The following is a 14,893-nucleotide window of genomic DNA, read 5'->3' on the forward strand; positions in this document are numbered from 1 at the left end:
GCTTTTTTGACTTTTTTCTTCACCTTTGACCCTAGCCTTGGTGCTAGTGGTTTGTACTCATCTTTTGAGTTTTGCATTTCAGGTTCAAGCTTATAGTCCTAAGGGATGATGTTGATCTCATGATTTGAGATGCCTTTATTTTGTCCACTACCCCTTGCTGTTTGCAGGTCATTTGAGATGGTGGAATCAATTGAATTCTTGAGTCATAAAGCTTGACTTGTTGTGTATATTGGAACCACTATTCGTTTGCCTGTTGATTGTTTGTCTGAACATAGTACTGATTGTTTAGCTTTTCTCACAAGTACATTAGCTGCTTTAACTCATTGTTTGAGTTGCTTTGCTTTGCTTTGCTTGTGGTTGGCGTACCACTTAGGTAAATTCCTATTCTCCATGTAGTCTGGAAGACCTGTCATTTTCTTTTGGCAGGCACCTGTCTGAAGCCCTCCTTAAGAGGCAATGTTTGTGCTTGTTTACTTTTGTGCCATGTACTTCAAGTCCTCCTAAGTGAAGAGGCAATTGGAAGATAGAAGGGATTTGCAATCAATCCCCTGCTATTCAGTTGAGTCTTTCATCTTGCTCTCACTACGTGCTGATGCATTTGAATAAACATCCAAGATCCTTGTACATAGAGTCAGTCAAGTGGAGTAGAGTCCCACATCCTGGACTCCCATGTTTTCATTGATTGAAGCTCACCCAGGCCCGGGTTAAGAGCTATGAGGTCTTATCCTCATTACCTTTCATCTGCTCACCCTGACGGTCAATGTCAGTGGTTAAGAGCCCTCAGATACCCTTCAAGTGGCTTGTTTGTCGAGGTTGATATGACCCCTTGACTAAAGCCTTACCCTTGATGTTTGAGCCCCTTGTTGGTGTGTTTACTTCATGTTATATGTTTGTGTATGGTGTGATTGTATCCCCATAGGATTGCTAGACTTTGCATAGTCTCTCGTTTGCATGTCAATTAAGGTAGCACGGTTCCTTCGTCTAGGACTTCCTTTCTTGCGCGAGCTTTCCTAAAACACAAACAAACATTGTCTCCTCTTAAGGACACGTTGACTCCTTCTACTACAGGTGAGTAAGTCTCCAAAGGTCGAGCATCCGGTAGATTGCATAGTAACGTCGTTCACTTAAAAAATATAAAACAAACAGAAATAGTTTAGCCGAACTACGGCAACTCTGATTCTCATGTTCAGATGAGATACGTAGGAACGAGATGCGATGTCTTGTCGAGTTTGACTGACGACTAACCTTTGATTCTTTCCTCTCGCCCTCGTTGCGATTGAGACCTCCCCTTTCTCTTGCCCTAGTTGCAATCGAGACCCTCCTCTTGTGTGTGCTTGGAGTCTGATGTAAGTCCAGCGATTGGCATTCGGTTTCCAATTCGCCTGTTTCTTTCTTTTGCGGAGTCTGATGTAAGTCCAGCGATTGGCATTCGGTTTCCCGGTTGTTTGTTGTTTGTTCGGAGTCTGACGTAAGTCCAGCGATTGGCAGTCGATTTCCTGTGTTTGTGTGTTTGTTTGGAGTCTGACATAAGTCCAGCGATTGGCAGTCGGTTTCCTGTGTGTGTTTGTTGGTTCGGAGTCTGATGTAAGTCCAGCGATTGGCATTCGGTTTCCTTGTTTGTTTGTTTTGTCTGGAGTTGGATGTAAGCCCAGCGATTGGCATTCTGTTTCCAGTTGTGCGTTTGCTTTAACGTCTCAGCGTCTTCGTTTCAGTGTCTTGTTTGGCGTGCGTTAGCCGAGCTACGAGTGCTCTGATTCTTACTCTGATTAGAGAAGATACGTATGCATAGGATGCGATATCCTAGCGAGCACGTTTCCCATTCCCCCGAACTACGTCGACTCTGATGTTTGTTTCTGACAAACTACATAGGCCGAGGATGCGACATCCTGCTAAGTCCTCTTCTTCCGTCTTTCATCTGTGTTTCCTTCCAGTGTGTGTGCAGTTTTGAGCAGTTATTTAGCAACCTTTCTTCTATTCTTTCTGAGCGTGGATCCCGTCGAGTACGATGGATGCGTAGGGGTGCTAATACCTTCCCTTCGCATAACCGACTCCTGTATCTAGCAATCTCTGGTCGTGAGACCATTTCCTTTCCAGGTTTACTTCGAGTGCTTCCTTTCCCTCCTTTGGGATAAATAACGCACGGTGGCGGCTCTGTGTCTTTTTCCCGCCGGTTTTTCGCGTAATGCAACAACTGACGACTCTGCTAGGGATCTATAAGAGAAGTTGACCTCTTGCTGGTCCATCTTCCCTAAGCGAGTCAATCCTAGCGCTCTTTAGGATAGTGTTGGTTGCTTTTACTGCTTTATTTATTGCATTTTGTTTTATTATGATGTGATTGTATATATGTGCATTATGTGTTTGCATGCATCATATTATCATTATGCTGGTTGTGTATCTGTTTCTTTGTGGGGTGGGAATCACAAGAGGTAAAAGGCCCAATACCCAGGCTATGAGTGAACTTTATGACACCTAGGAATAGAGTGATTCATGGGAAGCGGGTGGTATAGCGCCACTTAGCGGAACATGATATCACGAGTATTTCAGATCCTAATGGGGTATTATCGTTGCATACATCTGGTGTGTACATGATGATATTCTTTAAAGGGTTGTTTATCCTGCGTTTCTCTTGACCTTACCCTGGCCTAGATGACACCCGTGAGTGGGGAGGGAATGAATCCTTTACAGGTACTGTTGGTGACTTGATCTGTTGGTGACTATATTCTGTTGGTGAGTTCTGTTTGGTCCTGTTGGTGACTTGGTCCTGAAGTATGGGCTTCAGATGATCTTGGGTTCCAGATGACCTTGATATGTGGTTTCCGGTTCCGAAGTCATGCCGAAGCTCTGATCCAGTGCCTCGTGATACACAGCCAACCAGTCATGGTCTCATCATTTGCATCATAGCATGTTTATTTTTAAAAAAAGGATAATGCAAAAAAAAAGAACAGTTAACCCGCATACGCATATCCTTTTCCAGGATCATTCATGATAAAACAGCATCCGCATCATACGCATCATACCCATATCATTCTTGCATTACAGGTGTTCTTGAAGAGACTTCTCATTCTAGTTCCTGTTTTAGGCAGGATTGCTGATCGTCGTCCGCACCGCTACGTGACAAGACTGAATCAACAGAGAAGTATGGATCAAGTTCAGGCTGAATTGGCAGAGATGAGAGCTAACATGGCCCAATTTATGAGCATGATGCAAGGGGTCGTTCAAGGGCAAGAGGAGCTGCGAGCCTTAGCCCAGAGACAGGAAATTATGGTTCCACCTGTCAACCATGCTTCGCCAGAGGGAGTCCCTGTTAATGAAGCTGTTGCTGCTACCATTCCCGTCAATAACTATGTTGTGGGTGATGAATTGAGGGGTATCAGAATCAATGAACAACCTATTGCTGCAGAGACTGTTAATGTTAGAGCGACCCGTGCTCCAGTCCGTCATCTTGCTCTGTTGGTTGACAGACAAGAGGATATGTTTACTCTCCTCAGTGATGATGATGAGGTGGGTAGGACTGAAGAGAGGGATAGGAAAGTTGACGCCCTTGCTGAGAAAATATGTGTCATAGAGTGTCAGAACTCTTTGGGATTTGATGTTACGAATATGGGCTTGGTTGATGGGCTGAGGATCCCTTACAAATTCAAGGCGCCATCCTTTGACAAATATAATGGCACTTCTTGTCCTCGCACCCATGTGCAGGCTTACTACAGAAAAATCTCAGCATATACAAATGATGAGAAGATGTGGATATACTTTTTCCAAGACAACTTGTCTGGAGCGTCCTTGGACTAGTATATGGACCTGAGGAGAGAATCCATTAGAAGTTGGAGGGATTTGGGTGAAGCCTTCCTGAGGAAGTATAAGCACAACATGGATATGGCTCCGAGCAGAACTCAGCTACAGAGTTTGTGTCAGAAATCTGGTGAAAGCTTCAAAGAGTACGCCCAGAGGTGGCGTGAACTAGCCGCAAGAGTGCAACCTCCGATGTTGGAGAGAGAGCTGACCGATATGTTCATTGGAACCCTGCAGGGTGTGTTCATGGACCATATAGGAAGTTGCCCGTTTGGTAGCTTTTCAGATGTTGTAATCTGTGGAGAAAGAACGAAGAGTCTTATCAAAGTAGGAAAGATCCGAGATCCTGGCTCTTCAAGCTCTTCCAGTTCTAAGAAGCCATTTTCTGGGGCACCCGGAAGGGGAGAGGGTGGAACAAATGTTGTGCACCATCGGAGGAATGTGAACAAAAGACAATATCGTCAAGTCGTTGCTGTGACTATTCCAGCAACTCAACCTCAACAATAGCAAAGAAGACCAACTTAGCAATATCAACATCAACAACATCGTCCTCAACAACAGGCTAACCAACCTCGCAATGGTAATCAAGCTAGTACGAGTAATGAGAGGAAGAATATCACTTTTGATCCGATTCCTATATCATACGCAGAACTGTATCCCTCTTTGATAGAGCGGAACTTGATTACTCCCAGAGACCCACCGGCTATACCTGTCAACCCTCAATGGTGGTATAAGCCTGATCAGCATTGTGTGTATCATTCGGGTGCTCCTGGCCATGATGTGGACAACTGCTTTCAGTTGAAGAATAAGGTTCAAGACCTTATGAGATCAGGTATTCTGAGCTTTGAGGACGTAGGTCCCAATGTTAATCGAGCTTGAAGACAGCAAGTCCCGGGCTGGCATTGGCTTTTCTTCTGGGGTCTTCAACGAAAAGGGTTGTTCAGAAGTGGAGGTTTTATCCACGTCGATCAGAGTGAAGAAGCTGCTGCTATTCTGGAAGAAGATGCAGAAGATACTGACATTTGTCATCCCTGGCGGGATCTGCCACATTTGGGTCGCTGCGGATGTTCCTACAGTCATGCATAAGTCAGCGTAATAATCACTTTGTTTTAAAACCCTTCTCCCATGCCAAAAGGAGAAATGATGACATTGTTGGCAACATTTGTGCAATGATATTTTCATTCAAATAAATTCGTGTTAAAACATTTGTTTTTCCATTTGTTTTCCCTTTTCGCTTTTTGCATGAAATTGGTGATCACAAAAAACCCTAAAAACAAGAATAAAAGCAATCTTTTCATCTGCATAATGATTGCCTTGTTTGATTTCCAAAAAGCTTTTCATATCAAAATCATTATGCAGGTTGATTCTAAAACCCATTGAACATAATGATCCAACGCCATCTCCCAATTTTGAATTCCCTGTATTCGAAGCAGAGGAAGATGATGCTGAAAGGATTCCTGGCGAGATTTCCCGACTTCTTGAGCAAGAAAAGAAGATCACTCAGCTGCATCTCGAGAATCAGCAAAACAGTCAAACTGGGGGATTACAAATGTAATCAAAAAAAGAAAAAAAAGAAAGAGAAGGGTGAAAATTCAAAATCAAAATCAAAATCAAAATCAAAATCAAAAGAAAGAAAAAAAAGAAAGAAAGAAACAAAAGAATAATAGCACCCTCAAATCCCAAGTTGATTGATGCTGAATGGATTCAGAGTCGTTACGACCAAGTGAATCTGATCGAAAAGAAGAGATTAACTGCCATGTGTCATGGTCAGTTATATCAGCAGAGAGTGAAGAAAGCATTCAATAAGAAGGTCAAGCCTCGTGTGTTCCGAGAAGGTGACCTCGTGCTTAAGAAAGTCTTGTCTTTCGCGCCCGATTCCAGGGGCAAGTGGACTCCAAACTATGAAGGTTCATATGTTGTCAAGAGAGCCTTTTCAGGCGATGCTTTGACACTTACAACAATGGACGGGGAGGATTTCACTCGTCCTGTGAATTCAGATGCAGTCAAGAAATACTTCGCCTAAAAAGCAGAATAGCTCGCTAAGTTGAACACCCGAAAGGGCGGCTTAGGCAAAAAGGAGCGTCTCGATGGATTGAAAACCTGAAAGGGCGATCCAGGCAAAAGTTAGAGACATTGAAAAAAAGAATTTGCATCCCGCTAGATTGAGTACCTCATACTGGGGCAATCTAGGCAAAAATTAGGGATTTGGCAAGTAACTGCATCCTGACAAGACTGTGTTCTACATCTGTCATCCGCCAGAAAATTCTTGATTCGTCGTCGACTGAAGCTTCTAATACATCGAAATTCGGAATTGGTGGAGAAATGGTCATTATGTTCAATGTAGCCCTTTCCAATATATATCACCAATTTCAAACTTGTACAGATCTATGGAGTCTTGCCATTGGCAGACTACCATTCCATCAAATCAATTTGAGCTTTTATCCAATTATTTGCACTCTTATTTGTTTCAACTCAACAAATGTTTTGCATGTCTTAATTGATAAAATATCATTGTTTTCAAAATAAACAAATCCTTAATAAAATTGTTCTTAAACAAAGTGAACATTCACGATGATGGAAGGATACTTAGGAGATCTGCAGTGCTCTCCCAAGGGTGGTATGATTCCCAACATGGTAAGACTTTTGTTCATATCTCTGGCATAACTGTATCTTTTTCCTGTAGAACCTTTCATGGTTTCTCCTCAGCGAGGGTGCTTAGTGCAGTGTTGTTTGAAGTTGTTCATCTTTATTTCCCCGGCAGTGCAACATTCTTCCTCCAAGCCCTATTAGCCCCTATTGTGGGTCATCCCCAGTAGAGTGCTGTTTGAGCCCTATGGTGGGTCATCCCTAGTAGGTTGCTGTTTGAACACTTTTGTGGGCCAGTTCCCGAGCAGAGTGTTTGTTGAAGACTTCGGCTTTGTTCTCTCCAGCAGAGCAGTCTTCTCCTCTCCCCAGCATGGGTGCTTTTCTTTGAAGATTCAGTATTTGGTGGATAGACATCTCAGTACTCCATCATTTCCTCGGATAGATCCCCAGCGGAGTTGTTGGCATGATGAACTTTATCAATGCCTATCTATCCCCACCAGAGATCTGGTTGCTTCTTGGTATCTTTGACCCCCAGCATGAGTTGCTGTTGTGGTAGTGTCTGCCTGTGCTATGAACTCTTTTCTCCGGTTGTGACTGACGATCCCTCCGGAAGCCTCTTGTGGCCTTCCTCCCCTGTAGGATGGTGTTGTCCCCTGATATCCCAGTCTCTGGCGGATCTCTTTTGCTCTCGGGTGATCTTTTGGCTTTCCCTCTGGAAGGGTGGTAACGGGAGGTTGATTCCTGGACCTATGTGTGTTAGACATGTCTGTTTGTCAGCATTCATCATGCATAATGCATATACGCATAATCATAACATTCATATATTCATGTTGCATCTTTTGTCGTATATCTGCTGATTGTTGTCTCCTGCTAATTTGTGATACAAATCTACCTAGTAGATCTCCCCAAGCAGATGTTGGTGTGTCTGATCTCTCCATATAGAGTCAACCCCTTAGGCAGAAAGTGTCTACCATTTCCTTCTGCACTCCCCACTGAGTTATATCCTCGTGGATGACGGTTGTTTCCGTTCCCTCCCTACACACATAACGGGATGGGTTTTCCCTATTGAGTTCTTTCCTCATTAGGATGAGTCTTGATTCAGTTTGCCTTTTTGGATCGATCCTAAATTGGCTTCCTATTGGTTGTCTCTTGTGCTTCCCTGTGGTATAAATGAATAGTTGCTCACTAACTGACACTCATTCATCTTATCCTCAGCGGAATTTGTTGGCTTCTACCTACTAACCAATAGTTGTAAGTCCTATCTTTACGGTTTTCTACCTACTAACCGGTGGTTATAAATCCTACTTTCATCCCCTAGCAGAGGTAACCTTTGGGGTTCATTCTGGTTGTTGGCGGAGTCTGTGGTCTTCTACCTACTACCCGGTAGTTGTAAATCCTATTTTCTCCCATTCTGTTCCTCAGCAGATTGTTGTGGTCTTCTACCTACTAACCGGTAGATGTGAACCCTCTTTTCTCCCCTTTGTGGAGTCAACCCTTGTGCTCATCCTAGTCGATGACGGTTACTTTTCCGTGGTTTTCTACCTACGAACCGGTAGATGTAATCCCCTCTTTGCGATTATCATTATCCAGTTTTCGGTATTGATAGTCCTTTTCCCTTTTGGATATTTGCTTTGATTAAGCAATATTATCCCCAGCGGGTCTTCCCCCTCCTTTTGATAATTGCTCTGAGTGAGCCATTTTATCCTCAGTGGGTCCTCTTTCATTCACCGTTTGCCGGTAATGTTTGTGGTTTCCCCTTTTGATTGGTCATCTTTACATACTTAGTCTGGTATCCCGATGCCTTTCTTTTCGGTTGATTTATCCTTTGACAACCTACAACCCGGTTATGGATGATCTTCCATGCGAGAGTATTATCTACGTTTTGACGGCTATAGATAATACATCTCATGCACTCTTCGGTCGAAGCCCTTCGTGTTTCCCCAGTCGAGTAAGATTCGTTGTCCCTTTACGGAATCGAATATTCATTCTACCCCAGTTATTTGGATAATTCCCTTGTTCGTGCAATTTATCCCCAGTGAGTCATCTCTCGTCTACCCTGTTGTTGTTGGTAACGATTGTTTCTCTTTTCGGTTGATTTATCCTTTGACAACCTACAACCCGATTATGGATAATCTTCCTTGCGAGTATATTATCTACGTTTTGACGGCTATAGATAATATATCTCATGCACTCTTTGGTTGAAGTCTTGTCCTTCCCAGTGGAGTAAGATTCGTATTCCTTGTGGAATCGAATATCCATCCTTTAACAAGTTTTCTTTCGCTCTCTTCAGGATGATGAGTGTTTTGGAACACACACCGATTCACGATTTCGGTCGATTTATCCTTTGACAACCTACAACCCGGTTATGGATAATCTTCCTTGCGAGTATATTATCTACGTTTTGACGGCTATAGATAATATATCTCATGCACTCTTTGGTTGAACCCTTTGTTTGTTTCCCCAACTGAGTAAGATTCGTATCCCTTGTGGAATCGAATATCCATCCTTTAACAAGTTTTCTTTCGCTCTCTTCAGGATGATGAGTGTTTTGGAACACACACCAATTCACGATTTCGGTCGATTTATCCTTTGTCAACCTACAACCCGGTTATGGATAATCTTCCTTGCGAGTATATTATCTATGTTTGGACGACTATAGATAATATATCTCATGCACTCTTTGGTTGAAGTCTTGTCCTTCCCAGTGGAGTAAGATTCGTATTCCTTGTGGAATCGAATATCCATCCTTTAACAAGTTTGCTTTCGCTCTCTTCAGGATGATGAGTGTTTTGGAACACACACCGATTCGCGATTTCGGTCGATTTATCCTTTGACAACCTGCAACCCGGTTATAGATAATCTTCCTTGCGAGTATATTATCTACGTTTTGACGGCTATAGATAATATATCTCATGCACTCTTTGGTTGAAGTCTTGTACTTCCCAGTGGAGTAAGATTCGTATTCCTTGTGGAATCGAATATCCATCCTTTAACAAGTTTGCTTTCGCTCTCTTCAGGATGATGAGTGTTTTGGAACACACACTAATTCACGATTTCGGTCGATTTATCCTTTGTCAACCTACAACCCGGTTACGGATGATCTTCCAGGCGAGTATGTTATCTACGTTTTGACGACTATAGATAATATATATCATGCACTCTTTGGTTGAAGTCTTGTCCTTCCCAGTTGAGTAAGATTCATATTCCTTGTGGAATCGAATATCCATCCTTTAACAAGTTTGCTTTCGCTCTCTTCAGGATGATGAGTGTTTTGGAACACACACCGATTCGCGATTTCGGTCGATTTATCCTTTGACAACCTACAACCCAGTTATAGATAATCTTCCTTGCGAGTATATTATCTACGTTTGGACGGCTATAGATAATATATCTCATGCACTCTTTGGTTGAAGTCTTGTCCTTCCCAATGGAGTAAGATTCGTATTCCTTGTGGAATCGAATATCCATCCTTTAACAAGTTTGCTTTCGCTCTCTTCAGGATGATGAGTGTTTTGGAACACACACTAATTCACGATTTCGGTCGATTTATCCTTTGTCAACCTACAACCCGGTTACGGATGATCTTCCAGGCGAGTATGTTATCTACGTTTTGACGACTATAGATAATATATATCATGCACTCTTTGGTTAAAGTCTTGTCCTTCCCAGTTGAGTAAGATTCGTATTCCTTGTGGAATCGAATATCCATCCTTTAACAAGTTTGCTTTCGCTCTCTTCAGGATGATGAGTGTTTTGGAACACACACCGATTCACGATTTCGGTCGATTTATCCTTTGACAACCTACAACCCAGTTATGGATAATCTTTCTTGCGAGTATATTATCTATGTTTTGATGGCTATAGATAATATATCTCATGCACTCTTTGGTTGAAGTCTTGTCCTTCCCAGTGGAGTAAGATTCGTATTCCTTGTGGAATCGAATATCCATCCTTTAACAAGTTTTCTAGCTCTCTTCAGGATGATGAGTGTTTTGGAACACAAACCAATTCACGCCTTGGTCGGTCACCTGTTATATGCCTACAACCCGGTATCCTTGATGTTCCTTCCTGTCTGCTCCCTATTGCGACCTTGGTCCCTTGTGGAGTCAGATTTTCCTGAGTCGAAATATGCCTTTTCCATGTTTTCCTCAGATGTTTGTTGGTGGATTGATATCTCTCACCCGTACACCGGTCTTTGATATTCATTCTCCCCGAGCTTGTTACCTACTAACCGGTAACACCTCCCCCTTTCTTGCTTCCCCAAGAGAGTCTTTTCTAGACAATTGTTGCTGTGTTGGCGTCTTCCCCAATACATGCATGTTCCCGGCAGGGATATCTTGTTCAGATCTTTCCCATTCGTCCGTTGACGTCGGGTCATTGTTTCTTTACTTCATCCCCCGCATAGTGCAAATTCCAGGTTCTTTTGGTATTCAATCCCTGATTACCTTGAAAGTCTGACAGTCGTTTCTCTCATCCGTTCTGGTTCTCAGTTGATTGAATAGGGGCAGCTGTAGCACCTCAAATTTGCACCCCCAATTCATGCATTCATTTCATTTTTTAGGTTACTAACATTACATTAACATTGCATAATGCATTGCATCTCATCAGTCAAGACTGGCATCAAGAGAGCAAGGTTTTTCTTGAGATAAAGGCCCTATGGTTGTTCTAGAGAGCTTATATGAACCAAGGTTCATTTTGAAGCAACTGTACCAAGTGTTGAGGGCTCAAAAGTCATTAGTGCAGTTTCAGGTCATCTGGGCCCCAAAAAAGTCAACTGAGGGCTAGGAGGTGGAGAAATGGTTTGAGACACTTCATTCATGTCCAAGAAAGGTTTATTCATCATGTCAAACTCATACCTTGAAGGATTTGAAGCCAGATCAAAAGTTTCCAAAAATGGAAAGTGACTTGTAATTTCAAGTTTCCAAAAATGGCAAGTTTTTAGACCTCTTTCAACTTGACTTTCCAACATCAAAGAAGCTTCAAATGAAATTTTGTCCAACATGAAAGTTGAAGATATTTCTCTCCCATTTCCAAAAAGTCTAGGATCATGAGCATCTGATGAATGGTTAAGGAATTATGATCAAATGATTGCGAAGTGTGCTTGAAATTTCAAAATGCCATAACTTTTGACTCATAACTCCAAATTGAGTGCCTCTTTTTGCATAATGTTTGTCATGACTCATATTTTCCAAATCCATCAAGGCATTGCATGAAATTTCATCACATGACCATTTGCTCATTCATGTTCATTTTGGAGGGAAAATCATGAATTTGAATTTGGTGCATCATATGAGTTTTTTAACCATTCCATCATGTTTGTTGGATCATTTTAAGTGAAATTGCATGGCCATGTAGTACTGTTCACGTGCATGTTGCATGCATGGGGTGAAAATTCCAATTTTGCACTACACCTTATTTCTCATTAAACTTTCATTAGCCATGCTTAATTCTAATTAGCAAATGGATTAGGCCAGCATATAAAAGGATAATCCTAACAGAATTTTCAGATTTCATCATTCTAGATCTAGATTCAAACTTTCCCTCCAAAATTTCTCTCCATCAAAATTCAAAAATTCTCCACATAGCATAGGATTTTTATTGCATATTCTTGCTCCTGGATCAGCATTTGGTAGAATTCGAGCTTTGGTTTGAAGGAATTGGTGAAGAAGCAAGCAAATCCATACATGAACATGAACATGGAGTTTTGAAGATTTAGCTAGATCCAAGCCTTTCCAAGAGTTGATTCGTGCTTCAGAAGTCATAACAAGGTTGATAGAGCTGATCTACACATTGCTAGGCACCTGAATCCACTACTGCCATTGTTGGAGCTTCAAGAGGTGTGATTTTCGAATCTTTTAATTCATGATTTTATGTGCATAATGTTGTAGAGTTTTGATTGTTGAGCATTCTGATCTAAATTTCATGCAATTTGGTTGAGTATTCATGGAGTTATATGAAATTAAAGTTTGATGTTCATAAATGTTCTTCATCGATTTGCTTTGTTATAAGGAATTAGGCCAAAATAATAGTGGATTTGAATTGTACGTGATGTAACCTTTCATTTGATATAACTTTTATGGAAATCTGGAAAAAAAGTTGATGGATGTCACTGTTTATCCACCGCCTTCATGAAGAAGGCAGTGGTTTCTGCCCTGCCAGCCACCGTGCGCACTGTTCTAGGGTTTGGCTCTGGTTCAGACTTTGCATAACACTGTTGAAGCGCTGTTCACTTTCCAATCGTGTGTTCGAATCCACGCGATAGCATTCTGAGTTTCCCATTGTGTTTTTCCTTCATTTAACAAAGCGCTGTCATTTTGACTAGCGCGCTTGCAACCAAGGCCACGCCAGTTCGATCCTGGCTGATGTTGCACTTCATTTCCATTATGCATTTTCATATTATTCTTCATATTTTCAATTTTTATTTCACTTTGTTCATGATACTTCAAAAAATCATAACAAATTGCATATTGATCCAAATCATTCCCAATTTTTTCTCACATGAGCATATATTTGTCTACTATTTTATGGTTGTGATTTCATGATTTTACCATGTCTGAATTTTTAATTGTGATGAATTGTTTGAACATTTACACAATTATGCCACGCCTCATTCAAATTGGTGTGAAATGCTCAATACTTGTCCAATTGCCATGAAATTTTATATGCTGCTTCCTAACATGTTGTAGAATGTTTGAGATTTTATTTGGCATTTTTAGCATTTTCCTTCTCTGTTTGGGACACATGATTGTATGGTGTGACAATGTGTGTCACACAATTTGATGTTGATCTTATTCATTTTCATTGCCATGCCAAATGAGCTTTTCTGATTCTAATTTTTTGCACCATGCTTGTGTTCAATATGCTGAGCCTGTGTATAAAATTTCATGATCATTGGATGTGTTTCTGATTTAATGTGCATTTTCTCACTTTGTATGTCCAATTGATGATCATGTTGTGTGTCTTGCCTTATTTTGCTCATTACATGGCCTTGCTTAATGCTTTTGATTTGGTCCTTTTTAGGACATGTTCATGATTGATTAAATGAGCTACATGTTGAGAATTGGTTGCTTTTTTGACTTTTTTCTTCACCTTTGACCCTAGCCTTGGTGCTAGTGGTTTGTACTCATCTTTTGAGTTTTGCATTTCAGGTTCAAGCTTATAGTCCTAAGGGATGATGTTGATCTCATGATTTGAGATGCCTTTATTTTGTCCACTACCCCTTGTTGTTTGCAGGTCATTTGAGATGGTGGAATCAATTGAATTCTTGAGTCATAAAGCTTGACTTGTTGTGTCTATTGGAACCACTGTTCGTTTGCCTGTTGATTATTTGTCTGAACATAATACTGATTGTTTAGCTTTTCTCACAGGTACATTAGCCGCTTTAACTCATTGTTTGAGTTGCTTTGCTTTTCTTGTGGTTGGCGTACCACTTAGGTAAATTCCTATTCTCCATGTAGTCTGGAAGACCTGTCATTTTCTTTTGGCAGGCACCTGTCTGAAGCTCTCCTTAAGAGGCAATGTTTGTGCTTGTTTACTTTTGTGCCATGTACTTCAAGTCCTCCTAAGTGAAGAGGCAATTGGAAGATAGAAGGGATTTGCAATCAATCCCCTGCTATTCAGTTGAGTCTTTCATCTTGCTCGCACTACGTGCTGATGCATTTGAATAAACATCCAAGATCCTTGTACATAGAGTCAGTCAAGTGGAGTAGAGTCCCACATCCTGGACTCCCATGTTTTCATTGATTGAAGCTCACCCAGGCCCGGGTTAAGAGCTATGAGGTCTTATCCTCATTACCTTTCATCTGCTCACCCCGACGGTCAATGTCAGTGGTTAAGAGCCCTCAGATACCCTTCAAGTGGCTTGTTTGTCGAGGTTGATATGACCCATTGACTAAAGCCTTACCCTTGATGTTTGAGCCCCTTGTTGGTGTGTTTACTTCATGTTATATGTTTGTGTATGGTGTGATTGTATCCCCATAGGATTGCTAGACTTTGCATAGTCTCTTATTTGCATGTCAATTAAGGTAGCACGGTTCCTTCGTCTAGGACTTCCTTTCTTGCGTGAACTTTCCTAAAACACAAACAAACATTGTCTCCTCTTAAGGACACGTTGACTTCTTCTACTACAGGTGAGTAAGTCTCCAAAGGTCGAGCATCCGGTAGATTGCGTAGTAACGTCGTTCACTTAAAAAACATAAAACAAACAGAGATAGTTTAGCCGAACTACGACAACTTTGATTCTCATGTTCAGATGAGATACGTAGGTACGAGATGCGATGTCTTGTCGAGTTTGAATGACGACTAACCTTTGATTCTTTCCTCTCGCCCTCGTTGCGATTGAGACTTCCCCTTTCTCTTGCCCTAGTTGCAATCGAGACCCTCCTCTTGTGTGTGCTTGGAGTCTGATGTAAGTCCAGCGATTGGCATTCGGTTTCCAATTCGCCTCTTTCTTTCTTTTGCGGAGTCTGATGTAAGTCCAACGATTGGCATTCGGTTTCCCGGTTGTTTGTTGTTTGTT

This window comes from Lathyrus oleraceus, chromosome 5, assembly GCF_024323335.1.
Source record: "Lathyrus oleraceus cultivar Zhongwan6 chromosome 5, CAAS_Psat_ZW6_1.0, whole genome shotgun sequence".
NCBI lineage: Eukaryota > Viridiplantae > Streptophyta > Magnoliopsida > Fabales > Fabaceae > Lathyrus > Lathyrus oleraceus.